This window comes from Diabrotica virgifera, chromosome 3 (genome assembly GCF_917563875.1).
Source record: "Diabrotica virgifera virgifera chromosome 3, PGI_DIABVI_V3a".
In the NCBI taxonomy this organism is placed as follows: Eukaryota; Metazoa; Arthropoda; class Insecta; order Coleoptera; family Chrysomelidae; genus Diabrotica; species Diabrotica virgifera.
In genome coordinates, this window is record NC_065445.1 from 64,591,813 (window position 1) to 64,606,241 (window position 14,429).

At 31.8% G+C, this 14,429-nt stretch overlaps 1 long non-coding RNA gene across 1 annotated transcript; it reads right to left on the reverse strand.

Annotated features, from left to right (window-relative positions):
• Positions 1-4,722: 4,722 nt before the first annotated feature.
• On the reverse strand, positions 4,723-9,023 carry LOC126881096 (uncharacterized). The gene is made up of 3 exons (XR_007696720.1): positions 8,363-9,023; positions 6,672-6,829; positions 4,723-5,431 (listed from the first exon to the last, which is right to left on the reverse strand). It is a non-coding gene; the product is annotated as an uncharacterized LOC126881096 (long non-coding RNA).
• Positions 9,024-14,429: the final 5,406 nt, after the last annotated feature.

Genomic DNA, 14,429 nt, shown 5'->3' on the forward strand with positions numbered 1-14,429 from the left:
TGCAGTCACTCGAGCGCTTTGGGGACCTATTGGGTTGTAAAGAGTAGGTCCTAAAATCAAAAAAAGTGAAGTAAAGTTTTCCATTTTAGTGGGCGCTTGCCATTTTTTTATTTAATTTTCCATTTCCAACAATCGTTTTTTCCGATTATAACGCCATCTATCCATAATTCGAAAAAATGTTTCGAATAAAAGTTACTTATTTTTACGTAAGGAATCCAAATCTGTAATAAAAATTGAGGGCTCCTATTTAAGATTTTAAAGTAACCCCCCACCCCACCTCCGTGGGGGGTCGTGTTTGATGCCATTCGATATATTTTTCAAAAATATTGAATAAGTGTATTTTACAGTTTTTCGATCTGATGTTCATTTCACGAAATATCGCGGGATTCGTATTAAAAATATTTAATTTTCCCCCCACCCCTCTCATCAATCTATCATTCGATAGATTTTTAAAAAATATTGAGCATATATTTTTTAGTTTTTCGATCTGTCATTCATTTCGCGAAATATTCGCTATTTTCTCGTGAAATTTTGGGACTCACCCATTTCCTTACGCCCGGTTCAAATAGTCAGATTTTTGAAATATACACTCTTTTGCATGCACTTAACTTACCTTATCTTAATCTGACAATTTCGAGTTTTTTTAAGGATAGATTTTTTTTTCGGGCCCCCCTTAACGAACTCCCCTGTGTTAAGAGCCAATATATGGTAGAGGTACATCTGCAGGGTACCAGGTTTCTCCCCATATGCTAATCTGACGCGCTCGAGTAACTGCAAAAATCCCCGCTTGGGCTCCCCTACCATAACAAACATTTTTTTTTCAATATTGAAATGTTTCTTACATACAATTCCACATAATAGACGGTATTTACTTAATATAAAATTGGAATATGGAAGGCGGGAGTTCGTCTTTGACCCTGAATTCAGAAATTTTTTTTTTTTCGTAAAATATAGGGAATTTTTTTATTACAAAATATGAGGCTATCTAGAATGATATTAAAGTCAAATAAAAAATAATGAGTTCAAAATTGAAAATATTTCTGAATTTATTAAATAAAAACATGCATTGGGGTCCAAATTTGCCCCCCCTTGGTCATCCAAAGGTTAAAAGAAGAGAATGTGTGCATTTGCTCCGTGGGCCACAAATAGACACTCAGCGGGACACGTCGTGCAGCCTGCGAGCCTTGAATAATTGTCCATTGATGTAAATGTAGAGGGTATTTTTAATTAGGGCGATATTTTCAAAGGTATTTTTAACACGTATCTTTCTGTCCCTGCTTTCATCTTTATTAATTATTTTAATAATAATTTATTGATGTTTCCATTTCTGCGTTATCCTTCTAAATATTGTAATGTTTAAATATACTAAACCAACAATAATATTAATATTCAAGGTTCCACGAGGTGTTTGAGGTGCGAATTAATTTATTTGCTTCAATAAATTTTATTTATTTTAGAATGACAGTTTTTTGTAGACAAACTACATAGGTATACATCAATCAACGATACTATACAGTGATGAACGCGCTAATAATTAACCTGCAAAATAAGGCAAAAGATGGAAACATATTAAGTTGTGAGATAAAAAGAGATGAAACTAGTAGAGGTGAGGAATTTAGCTATAGAAACCTATAAATTTACATTATATACGTCTAAAGATGGGAAACAATTATTTTAATATAAATTTCTAGGTTTCTGTCGCTAAATTTCGCGCCTCTACTAGTTTCATCTCTTTTTATCTCACAACTTAATATGGTTTCCGTCTGTTACGTTATTTTGCCGGTTATAAGCGCACTCCTCACTGTATAACAAAAATTAATCATCATCATCATTATCTTTGCCTTGTCCCTATGCTGGGTCGGCTTCCCTAATTGCATTTCTCCACACAATTCTATCTTGGGTCATATCAATGTTAATCCCCTTTACCAACATGTCCTGCCTTATCGTTTCCCCCAGGTCTTCCTTGGTCTTCCTCTCCTACTCCTTTCAGGAATCTGCACTTTAGCTATGCTTCGTATTGGGTGATTAACGTCTCGACGTTGAACATGACCAAACCATCTCAACCTATGCTCTCTCATTTTGGCATAAATTGGTGCCACACCTAGACTTCCCCTAATATACTCATTTCTAATTTTATCCTTCTTTGTCACTCCACTCATCCATCTAAACATTCTCATTTCCGCCACATGCATTCGTTGTTCCTCTTTCTTTTTCACTGCCCAACATTCAGTTCCGTACATCATAGCCGGTCTTATGGCTGTTTTATAGAAATTTCCCTTCAGCTTCCCTTGGAATTTTTCTGTCACAAAACACACCACTCGCTTCTTTCCACTTCATCCATCCAGCCCCAATTCTACTGCATGCATCTCCATCTATTTCTCCATTACTCTGTAATAGCGATCCTAGGTACTTAAAACTATTGCTTTTCACAATCATTTCACCATCCAAAGATACCATTTTATTTGTAATAACTCCATCTTTAATTGAACATTCCAAATACTCTGTTTTTGTCCTGCTAAGTTTTAAACCTTTTTTCTCCAGAGCTTGTCTCCACTGTTCCAGTTTTTGTTCTAAGTCTCTTTCACTATTTCCTATTAACACTACATCATCAGCACACATTAGGCACCATGGAATGCTACTCTGTAGTTTCGCTGTTATCTGGTCCAAAACTAAGGGGAATAAATAAGGACTATAAGCACCGAGCCTTGGTGCAATCCTACTTTCACCTGAAATTTATTAGTCTCTCCCACACCTGATGTCCTAACACTAGTCGTTACTCCCTCATACATATATCACAATCTTTACATATTCTCCAGGAACTCCTTTCTTATTGAGTGCGCACCACAGAATCTCTCGAGGAACTCTATCATATGCTTTCTCAAGATCAATGAATACCATATGAGCGTTGGTCTCTTTATTCCTGTATTTTTCCATCAGTATTGCCTTACAATGAAAATTGCATCTGTTGTTGATCTGCCCTGCATAAAGCCAAATTGATTATCGGATATTTCGGTTTCTTCACGTATCCGTCTATCAATTACTCTCTCCCATATTTTCATGGTGTAGCTAAGTAGTTTTATAGCCCTGTAGTTTGTACATTGTTGTATGTCTCCCTTGTTTTTGTAGACAGGTACTAATATACTGCTTCTCCATTCGTCTGGCATTTGTCCAACTTCCATAATTCTATTAAATTATTATAACAAAAATTAATCATTCCACAAAATATACAGTTTGTTTCAACGAAAATTTGATCCCCAAAAACTCAGAAAACAAGAGTTTCTCCACAATTTAAAAAAACGAATTTTCATGTAAAATTCATGCCCTCAAATGTAACCCCCTTCTGCCTCGCATCAACCCCCAGATTTTTTTAAATAGCAAGAGCGGTCGAGTGGCACATCATTTGAAAGGTATTTTTTTTTCTCTATACAACACTATTTTTTTGAATTTGCGGAATAACTTTGAACATAATTTTGGATTTAACTAATTTACTGATTGAACATCATTAATAGAAAAAAAACATAAAATTTCATCAAATTAACCAATAAATATTAAATGTTTGAAATAACCTTCTCTGGCCTTGATACAATAATACAGTCTATTTTCAAAGACTGTTCGCATATTTGCAAATACCTCAATATTATAAATATGTATTTAGATTGGATAGATTAGATTAGTTAAATCCAAAATTATCTTCAAAGCTATTACGTAGATTAAAAAAATAGAGCGTCGCATACAGAAAAAAATTAACTTTCAAATGATGTGTCACTCGACCACACTTGCTATTAAAAAAAACTGGTGGTTGATACGGGGCAGTAGGAGGTTACATTTGAGGGCATGAATTTTGCATGAAAATTCGTCCCCCTCCCAGTATAAATTGACGTATTTTTTTAAATTTTGAAAAAAACTCTTGGTTTCTGAGTTTCTGGGGGGGGGGGGTCAAATTTTCGTTGGAACACACTGTGTATATATACAGGGTGTCCCGAAAAGATTGGTCATAAATTATAACACAGATTCTGCGGTTAAAAATAGGTTGATTAAACCTCACTTACCTATATACAATAGTGCACACAAAAAAAGTTACAGTCCTTTGAAATTACAAAATGAAAATCGTTTTATTTTCATATACTCTTAGAGAGTTTTTATTGAAAATGGACATGTGGCATTCTGGACATGTGGCATTCTTATGCCAGCAAATCTTGAAAAAAAAATTCAAGTGAAATTTGTGCATCCCGTAAAAATTTTATGGGGGTTTTGTTCCCTTAAACCCCCCAAACTTTTGTGTACGTTCCAATTAAATTATTATTGTGGCACCATTAGTTAAACACAATGTTTCTAAAACTTTTTTTCCTCTTAGTACTTTTTCGATAAGTCTTCCAGTCTTCGACAGTCTTCCTCAGCCAGCTTTTCACGTGGGCACAAAATGGTTGGACTCAGCCATGTTGTCTTTTTAATTTATAAAAGAATTTAGATGTGATTTATTCATTTTAAGGGGTTGTTATACCCGATATCTGTGGCTTTTGCCCAGTATCCATGTTTTTATTGTGTCGTTTAGCAATTGCTCTTCTATGAAGGTTTTATAAGAGGACGAAGCTCTGATGATGGCACGTTACCCTAATAACACAAAACATTCCATGAATGTTCCTAGAATGTACACACAGGACATTGAAAACATTCCTGGAATGTCCCCAAATGCACACGAATGTCCCTGGAAAGTCCCAGGAAAGTGCTGTGTCAGCATTTTAAATATTCTTAGAATGTTCTGTTGGAACATTCCATGAATGTCTACGAATGTTCTTTGGACATTCACAGTCTATTTTTTAGACTGAATGTCTTGTTGGAACATTCCATGAATGTTCTTTGGACATTCACAGTATATTTTTAGACTGAATGTCTTGTTAGAACATTCCATGAATGTCTACGAACGTTCTTTGAACATTCACAGTATATTTTTTAGACATTCACTGAAATATATCGTCAGTAATGTGACAATACCTCCTATATGTTTTTTCATGAGGTTTGCAGGAGACGAAAAACATTTTTTAAGGTCACTTTCTGTTTTCGTACGTATTCTGACTTTTTTGTAGTAAATAGATAGTTGAATTTACTGCAAAACAAGTCAAAAAATATATGAAAACAGGAGGTGGCCGAAACAAGTTTTTAGTCTATCTTACAAATCTCTTGAAAAAAACAGATAGGAGGTATTGTCACATCACTGACGATATGTGGCCATACCAAATAATACATCCTTGATAAATATAAACATTTTTATTGCAAAAAATCTTTACATACATTTTTTAATGTAATTTACTGACATTCCTAAATATTATAAAAAAATGTGTCACATTTGCTTTGTAAACCTTTCTTTTGCTTTTCGTAGCCACATATTCCGTTTCCTTTCTGGTTTTTTGTAGACCACTTCTCTCAGCTGATTCTAAAAGAAAATAAAATAAAAGGTAATTTTTCTATCCTTTACAATTAACAATCAGAAGAAATATTATTTACAGGTAATAATACGCATAAATAATAATAATAAAAAAATAAATATTAAATATTTAAATAAATAATAAATAATATTTAATAAATAAAATAATAATAATGAACATTTTGTATTTTGACAACGACATCCGACGTGGAAGTAGAAACTTTAATAAAATTATTTTTTCAAGTAAATTGTGGCTTATTTCCTCATTAGAATAGTTAATTACAAAAAAGCCACAAAGAAATAGATTTTTCACAAACAAATAAGTATTTAGTATTCATTATATTTATTGTTTTTATTATTTACTTTAATGTCCTACTGGTACATTATTTGACAAATAATGACATTTCGAAGTCTGTTAAGTATGATATAACGCCCTTGGGCATTAAATTTAAATAACGACTTAGATACTGTCAAGTTGACAAATATCAACCTAAGTAAAACTATGGTTACCACAATTATGTTACTACTGTTACTGGTAAATGTACTTATTTAAAAACTAATCAATTCAAAATTCATTCAAATTTTTCGCATATAAAGAATAATTTAGTCAGACATTAAACGTTGAAGGCACCACAGGTATTATAATAATAACGCTTTCAGTCAACGTATATCCCTCAGGCCCTTGTTAAAAACACCATTGACCTCAAGCGTTATTATCCTTATAATACCCTTGGTACCTTAATAAGTGTAACATAAGATTATACCTTAATTCTTGTTTTCTATTTCTGATGTTTTTATTTATTTACATTGAATATTAATCTGTTTTGTTGTATAATCTACTTCGAAATAATTATGTGATATATTTGACTTAAAATGAATTCAAAAATTTTTTGCAGTTGGGCAACAATGTCAACTTAGATCTCCGATGTAGATAATGAATTACAACAGTATCTATATTGTACAGACTGTATTATTAATTAGGTTATTTATTTATTTATTTATTGAAATATACATCCACCAGGTATAAACCCATAAAGGTGTACATAAGAAAACTACATACATTGACTGAACACTTGATGACAAAATATAAAATAAAATAAAGAATAACCAAAAATGTTTCTGTTGTTAATACACATACACAATAATAAACAAAGACCTTAATAAAGAAAAATAACATGGCATCAATTCGATAAGCTATTGCGTATTTCGCGTTTAAAGATGTTAAAACCAAGAAAAAAAATGCATATACCTGTGTGACATAAGCTATTGGAACAGCACAGTCTCTTAAACGAACAGATGAAAGTGAAGTTCTGTCAATATCTTTTTCTAAAAAGTGTTTTGAACATACTCCTCTATTAACAAATCTGATCTATACTTCATGTCTTCTTCGCAGGATCTTCTGGAAAGCTAAAAATACAAAATATATGCATTACTAAGCATTATTAACAAATTTTAGTTTTAAATAAAAAATATGATTAATGGACTCACAAAATATTATAAAACAGCTTAAAAATTGTTTATTAGTATAGTCGGTTCCCCAAACTCTGACACAACTGGCTAGTGATTTTAGTAGGTAATTTTTTTTGTTTTTGGCCAATTTTGCCAAAATTACAGTAATTATTAACTATTTAGTTATTATTTTTTTTTTTTGCCAATTTTACCAAATTGGCAAAATTATTTACTAAAATCACTAGCCAGTTGTGTCTGAGACTCAGTAGTACCTACTGAGACTGAGTTTAGCAAATCGACTATAATATTCTGTGTATTCATTAGTTGGTACTGCATATTATAGTGTGTGGTCTACCATCCTATTTATAAAGGCATACATTAGCAAAAACGCAAAAAGAATTACTTTAGTTTTACAAATCCTATTGTTATTATCTCTATTTACTATTTTAGTTAGGAATAAGCGAAGTTTGTGGCTTATTCACAATTATTATTAAAATAATAAATGGATATGACCAATTATTAACTTATAAAATAAAATAATAATTCTTCTGATTTATGCCTTTTATTCACTTTGTTATATCTAGGTTACTTAAAAGATTTTTTATGAATAGTATTATTAGGGTATTAATAGTATTAATTTATTTTCTGAAATACAGGACATGCCTTCGTTTACATATTTGCATACTAACCATGCCCCGCTAACTCTAATAAAAAACATGTAATCGTATTTATTTTCCTTCCGTTTAGTCAGAGGCGCTGATGTCGGCATTGTGATTGGTGGAACATGACTTTTGACAAATCTTGGGCTATCTGTGAATCTGTGTTCGTGTTCGTTCGTTCGTTGTCGTTCACTTATTTTATATGGTCGGTTATGTGATGTGTTGGTTTGGTGTTTGTGTTTAGTTTGTCACCATAAAAAGCTGATATTCAGTCGTGTTTTTTGATATTTTTGTTATTTCATAATCGAGTACCTTTTTAAAGGTAAGTTTTTCTGATTGTAGGTACTGTTTATCCAACAGTTTTAAAATACACATTTTATTTCGCGTTTTGTTGTTGGGTCTAATGGCCGATCAGCTGTTGTGTGCAGCCGATAAATTCAACAAGTAAACATATATTTAATCGAAATTAAATACTCATATTTCTATGTAAAATGTCACATTATTGTATAAATAAATAATTAAGAAACAAAAGTTGTTTGTGTTTTACCTTTATTGTCCACTTGAATAAAATAATATTAAATATTGGAAGTACCGTATGGAGGCTATGGTGTACCTAGCGTGGAGGCTAGATAACGCTACCCTTCCTATCCAATCAACAGCAAGAACGTTTAAAATTTCACACCTATCATGTTGAAGCTACAGACCACTTATGTGGAGGCCAGATTTGTAGTATCCTTCCAATTTTCCAGGGTGCTGAAATACGTGACATATTTTTTGAAGGGTAAGATCGCATTCTACCAAATCACACAACACTTTTTTCTATGATACTAACCTTTTAATAGGGCTTTTCATTCACAGTCATTTGTTTGGAGCTTCTGTCATAATTGAAACGTTATTCCTGCAGATTTTTTTATCTACATTTGTTTCTGCTACTCCAACTGCGTTAAAAACAGGACACCATTTTATTCACTATGTTAATAATACTATTAAAGCTATTATAAAAGTATCCGAATTAAAAAAATATTCTTAAAAAGCACAAATAATACAAACGATCCACCCACGGCAAAGCAAGGTGGCCAAGATGAAGATGCCAAGATGGCCGAAGCGAGGTCGTTGGTTGGTCGTTTTTAGTCACGTGATGCCCTCTCAAGCGCCATGCACAAAAATATATGCACGGCGAATTTGAAAATGAACGCAAAAGAAATAAATATAAATGCCTCTCTTGGGTTTTGCATAAGTTATAAGTATTTTTTTTATTAACAAAATCGCATTCCAAATTGAATATTCGCGAACAATAATTTTTATTACATTTGTATGTTTATAATATTGTATTAATTGAACTTGGGAAACTCTTTAAATTTGACATATTATTGCACTGTAGGCCTAAAGTGTCACTTAGTTTGTCTGGTATGTTATAAGTAATGTTGTATCTGTTACACGTATGTATTATTTCGCAACTTAAAATATAGGAACATTGGTAGTATGTTCACAGAATGTCTTATGGTAACATTCCAGGAATAATTTAAACAGATGTTCACCGAATGTTCCCTAAATGTCCAGGACATTCAAATATTGATAGAACTTTGGTAGTACATTCCTGGAATGTTGTGTGTTGTTAGGGTATGTGTTGAAAGTACTTAGCTGATGATAAAACATTTTTTACACACTATCAAAAGTTAATAATCTAAAAATTTATTAATTTATATTTTTAGGTATATTTTGCAAAAGAAGCCACATCTCGATAAAAGGTGACTTATCAAAAAAAGACTGAGGCAAAAAAGTTTTAAAAACACTGGGTTTAACTAATGGTACCGCAATAATAGTTTAATTGGAACGTATACAAACATTTGGGGGGTTTAAAGGAACAAAACCCCCATAAAATGTTTATGTAAACATATTTAAAAAGAAGTCGCATCTCGATAAAAACTGGAAGAAAAAATACTAAGAGGCAAAAAAGTTTTAAAAACATTGTTTTTAATTAATGGTACCACAATAATGAATTAATTTGAACGTACACAAAAGTTTGGGGGGGGGTTAATGGAACAAAACCCCCATAAAAGTTTTATGGGGTGGACAAATTTCACTACAATTTTGTTTTAAGATGTTCCTGCCATAAGAATGATACATGTCTATTTTCAATAAAATATCGCTAATAGTTTTCGATATATTGAAAAAAATCGATTTTCATTTTATAACTTCAAAGGTTACAAAGTTAGGTTGAATCGAACTATTTTTGACCACAGAATGTGTGGTATAATTTATGACCATTCTTTTCGGGACACCCTGTATAATAATGTAGAAAGTATAGGCATGTCTCGCAACAAGGAAGAAAAAAATATGTATACAAGATGGAAGGCAACAGTAAATATGTATTTCAGAGTAGTTGGTCGTCATCAGTACGGTGTAGCCAAGATAGAATAGGAGTACCTATGTTAACTTGGGAAAGGATCACTACAGGAGCAATGCAACCAACTTGTGACAATAATGCTAGAAGAACCTGAGGTTTCCAGAGCAACAACTAACTCATGCACGGAGAATTCCTTTCCTCAGGTGACTGTAGCTTTAAATTTATATTTTGTTTTAATTATCGCATTCTACATTCTTTTTTTATCCTGTGTAATATGTCTAAAAATTTGTTAGGCTAAGTAGGTACTTATCGGACCTACCTAGTTCCCTAGTATATTCCTTAATACATAGTTGTATGAATTTTTTTTCTTGAAAATTTCTAATTTTTTTGCTAGTTAGAAAATGAGGCAATATTTTTTTAAATTGTTCACAACAACTGAGTCAATATTTAAGAAAATTAAACTAAACGGTAAATGTGACCCATATTAAAAAATCTGTAAAATAATTAATTAAATCGTTTATTATTTGATTTAAAATATATACAATTTTATGTAGATTTAATTACTCATTATTAAACCCAATAATACCAGCCCTCTAGTCATAATTATCTGATATAATCACTTTTTTAGATTGTATTTATAATTAAATATTTATTGTCTATGGTCTCACTATAAAAATGTTATACCAAAAAGCTATTCTTTTAGATACAATGTTATACATATATTAGGTACTACATCATAGGTTTTCGAAATAATACTTTGTTAATGAATATACATATTATTATCGTTGATTTCTGCTAATTTTATTGTTCTCATAGTAACATTTTTATGTTTTATGTTGGAATAAAGTATTTATCAACATTATTGCATTTTTTAATAATATCTACACCTAGAAGGGGCCGTCCATTAATAATAATATGATGTTTTTTGGCATTTTTTAACCCCTCTCCCCCTTGGTGATACATGGAGAGATTTAAGACTACCCCCTATATCACGTGTATTTTTTAGTACCTACCCTACCTAAAAAAAGTTAATTTTTTTTAATATAATTTTATTATAGAAAATTAAAGGCTACAACAATAACGCTTAGAGGTAGACAGACAGAAAGGTTGCTGGTTGTTTTGACTGACATAAAAATAATGAAAGAAATGCGAAAAAAATTTTTGTACCAATAGATGAACATTATTTTAACATAGATAGGACACAGTACAGTATCCTCGGACCACGGATTACCAAGGCTTTCTTTAACACCAATAACTGGATAAACATCTTGCAAGTCAGTAGTTGTTGACACAATGCTTTGTTGAAGATCAACATCGGATCCACATTAACCGTCAATATTCGGCACTATGCAGAGAATATCTCTCGATATAAACATCGTGCATCTCTAGACTATTATTGCTCGGATTCAGTTGCTCGTGACAAAAATTCACATGGCCTTAACTTTTTTCTTTGTACAGAAGTACAATGCACACCGCCAGGAGCGTCATTTGAAATTTTGGTAGGGGGAGCAAGCATTATACAGGGTGTAACAAAAATACAGGTCATAAATTTAGTCGCATATTCTGGGACCAAAAATAGTTCGATTGAACCTAACTTATCTTAATACAAATGTGCACGAAAAAAAAGTTACAGCCCTTTGAAGTTACAAAATGAAAATCGATTTTTTCCAATATATCGAAAACTATTAGATATTTTTTATTGAAAATGGACATGTAGTATTCTTATGGCAGTAGTATTTTAAGAAAAAATTATAATGAAATTTAGACACCCCATAAAAATTTTATGGGGATTTGGTTCCTTTAAACCCCCCAAACTTTTGTGTACGTTCCAATTTAATTATTATTGTAGAGCCATTAGTTAAACACAAGTTTTTAAAAACTTTTTTGTCTCTTAGTACTTTTTTCAAAAGTCAGTTTTTATCGAGATATTTAAATATTTGTCAAATCCACCACATATTTGTATATGGTAAAGTACGGTTATGGAGACTTGATAATAATAATATGAAAATTTATTTATGATTTACATTTTTAAGTATACTTTGAACCATATTAAAAAAGAAGCCACATCTCGATAAAAAATGCTTTATCAAAAAAATACAAAGAGGCAAAAAAGTTTTAAAAACACTGTGTTTAACTAATGGTACCGCAGTAATAGTTTAATTGGTACGTACACAAACATTTGGGGGGTTTAAAGGAACAAAACCCTCATAAAATTTTTATGTAAACATATTAAAAAAGAAGCCGCAACTGGATAAAAACTGCCTTATTGAAAAAATACTAAGAGGCAAAAAAGTTTTAAAAATATTGAATTTAACTAATGGCACCACAATAATAATTTAATTGGAACGGACACAAAAGTTTGGGTGGGTTTTAGGGAACAAAACCCCCATAAAATTTTTATGGGGTGCACAAATTTCACTATAATTTTTCTTTAAGATGTTCTTTCCATAAGAATGCTACATGTCCATTTTCAACAAAAAACCTCTAATAGTTTTCGATATATTCAAAAAAATCGATTTTCATTTTGTAACTTCAAAGGGCTGTAACTTCTTTTATGTGCATATTTGTACTAAGGTAAGTTAGGTTCATTCGAACTATTTTTGGTCTCAGAATATGTGGTTTAATTTATGACCTGTATTTTTGTTACACCCTGTATATACAATACATATGCAAACATGATACAAAATTGATCTATTTTTTGTAAATGTCAGTCATTTTAAGGGTCAGGTGGGGCAAATGCCCCCCTGCACACCGCTGACATGTCCTTTCCAAAAGTATCTAAACGATCCTTCTACAGGCTATGGCAATACAGGTCATAAATCAATTTGCCGAAGCCTTCATAAGTTGTAGTAATTTCAAGAGATCGACGCAGAAGAAATGTAGCAAACGTCTTGCCATCATGTTCTTGAGGCTTTGGAATATATAGGCCACTGGACGATTGCAAATTTGATGATGTGAAAGATGACCTAAAAATTGTGAGTGTAAGACAATGAGGAAGAAGGACACAAGGTAGGTCTGAATGGAAGGACATAGCCAGACAGGCAGACTTAACACGGGTTATGATGCCAAAAGAAGGAAGGTTAGTATAATCTCTCTAATGAAGATGTTTTGTGAGAACTACAGAGGCATCGCTCTGCTGGACCTTTGCTAAGAAGTATCTAGCGGAATTATGAGATTAAATGAGCATGTATGTGGAAACTTTATTGGAAGAATATCAAGATAGCTTCATAATATATAATGGATCAAATTTTATTTTTGCAGTTAAAGAGATCAAGACATTTTGCCATGAGTATAAAGATTAATTATCATATTCAATGATTTCAAACAAGTCATTTATACATACATTATTTTGTGCAGGCCCAGTAATTCTTCACAATGTTTGTATATTGTATATTTAATACACTCCGCCAAAAAAGTATCGCATCACCTTAAAAATTAAACATTTTTAATGTCTCATATTTCCTAAACCTGTTATTCGATTTTAGTGATTTTTTTAATATGTTGTAGCTTTATTCTTCATGAATATCGATGTAATAATATTGTTGCTAAACAGATAAGTGTCATTGTATACCGGGTGCAACAATTATAGTGTGTTTTTTCCTCAAAGTTTGGAACACACTATGGAATATTCTAGCGTACCTATATAAAATATTGAAATTAAAACTCAACTGTAACCTTAGGCCATCTAAACATTTTGCTTTTTGATTCATTCGCTTATGTTGGATAATAAAAAAGTTAGGTACTTTAACAACTAGTAACGTTCTTCATCAATACAGGGTGTTTCTAAATAAGTGCGACAAACTTTAAGGGGTAATTCTGCTTAAATAATGACAGTTTGATTTATACACATATGTCCGCAAATGCTTCGTTTCCGAGATACGGGATGTTGAATTTTTTCTTACAAACTGACGATTTATTTATTGATCTAAAACCGGTTGAAATATGCAAATGAAATTTGGTAGGTTTTAAGAGGTAGTTATTGAGAATTTTTTGACGTACAATTAAGAATTTTATATTCACCATTGGCGTGCAATATGACCGATCATATTACCCGTATGTGCGCCAATGGTGAACATAAAATTCGTAATTGTATGTCAAAAAATGTGCAATAACTACGTCTTAAAACCCACCAAATCTTATTTGCATATCTGAACCGGTTTTAAAGCAATAAATAAATCGTCAGTTTGTAAGAAAAAATTCAACATCCCGTATCTCGGAAACGAAGCATTTGCGGACACATGTTTATCAAGTAAACGGTCATTATTTTTCCTGCAGAATTGCCCCTTAAAGTTTGTCGCACTTATCTAGAAACACCCTGTATTGATGAAGAACGTTGCTAGTTGTTAAAGTACCTAACTTTTTTATTATCCAACATAAGCGAATGAATCAAAAAGCAAAATGTTTAGATGGCCTAAGGTTACAGTTGAGTTTTAATTTCAATATTCTATATACGCTAGAATATTCCACAGGGTGTTCCAATCTTTGAGGAAAAAACACACTATCATTGTTACACCCGGTATACAATAACACTTATCTGTTTAGCAACAATATT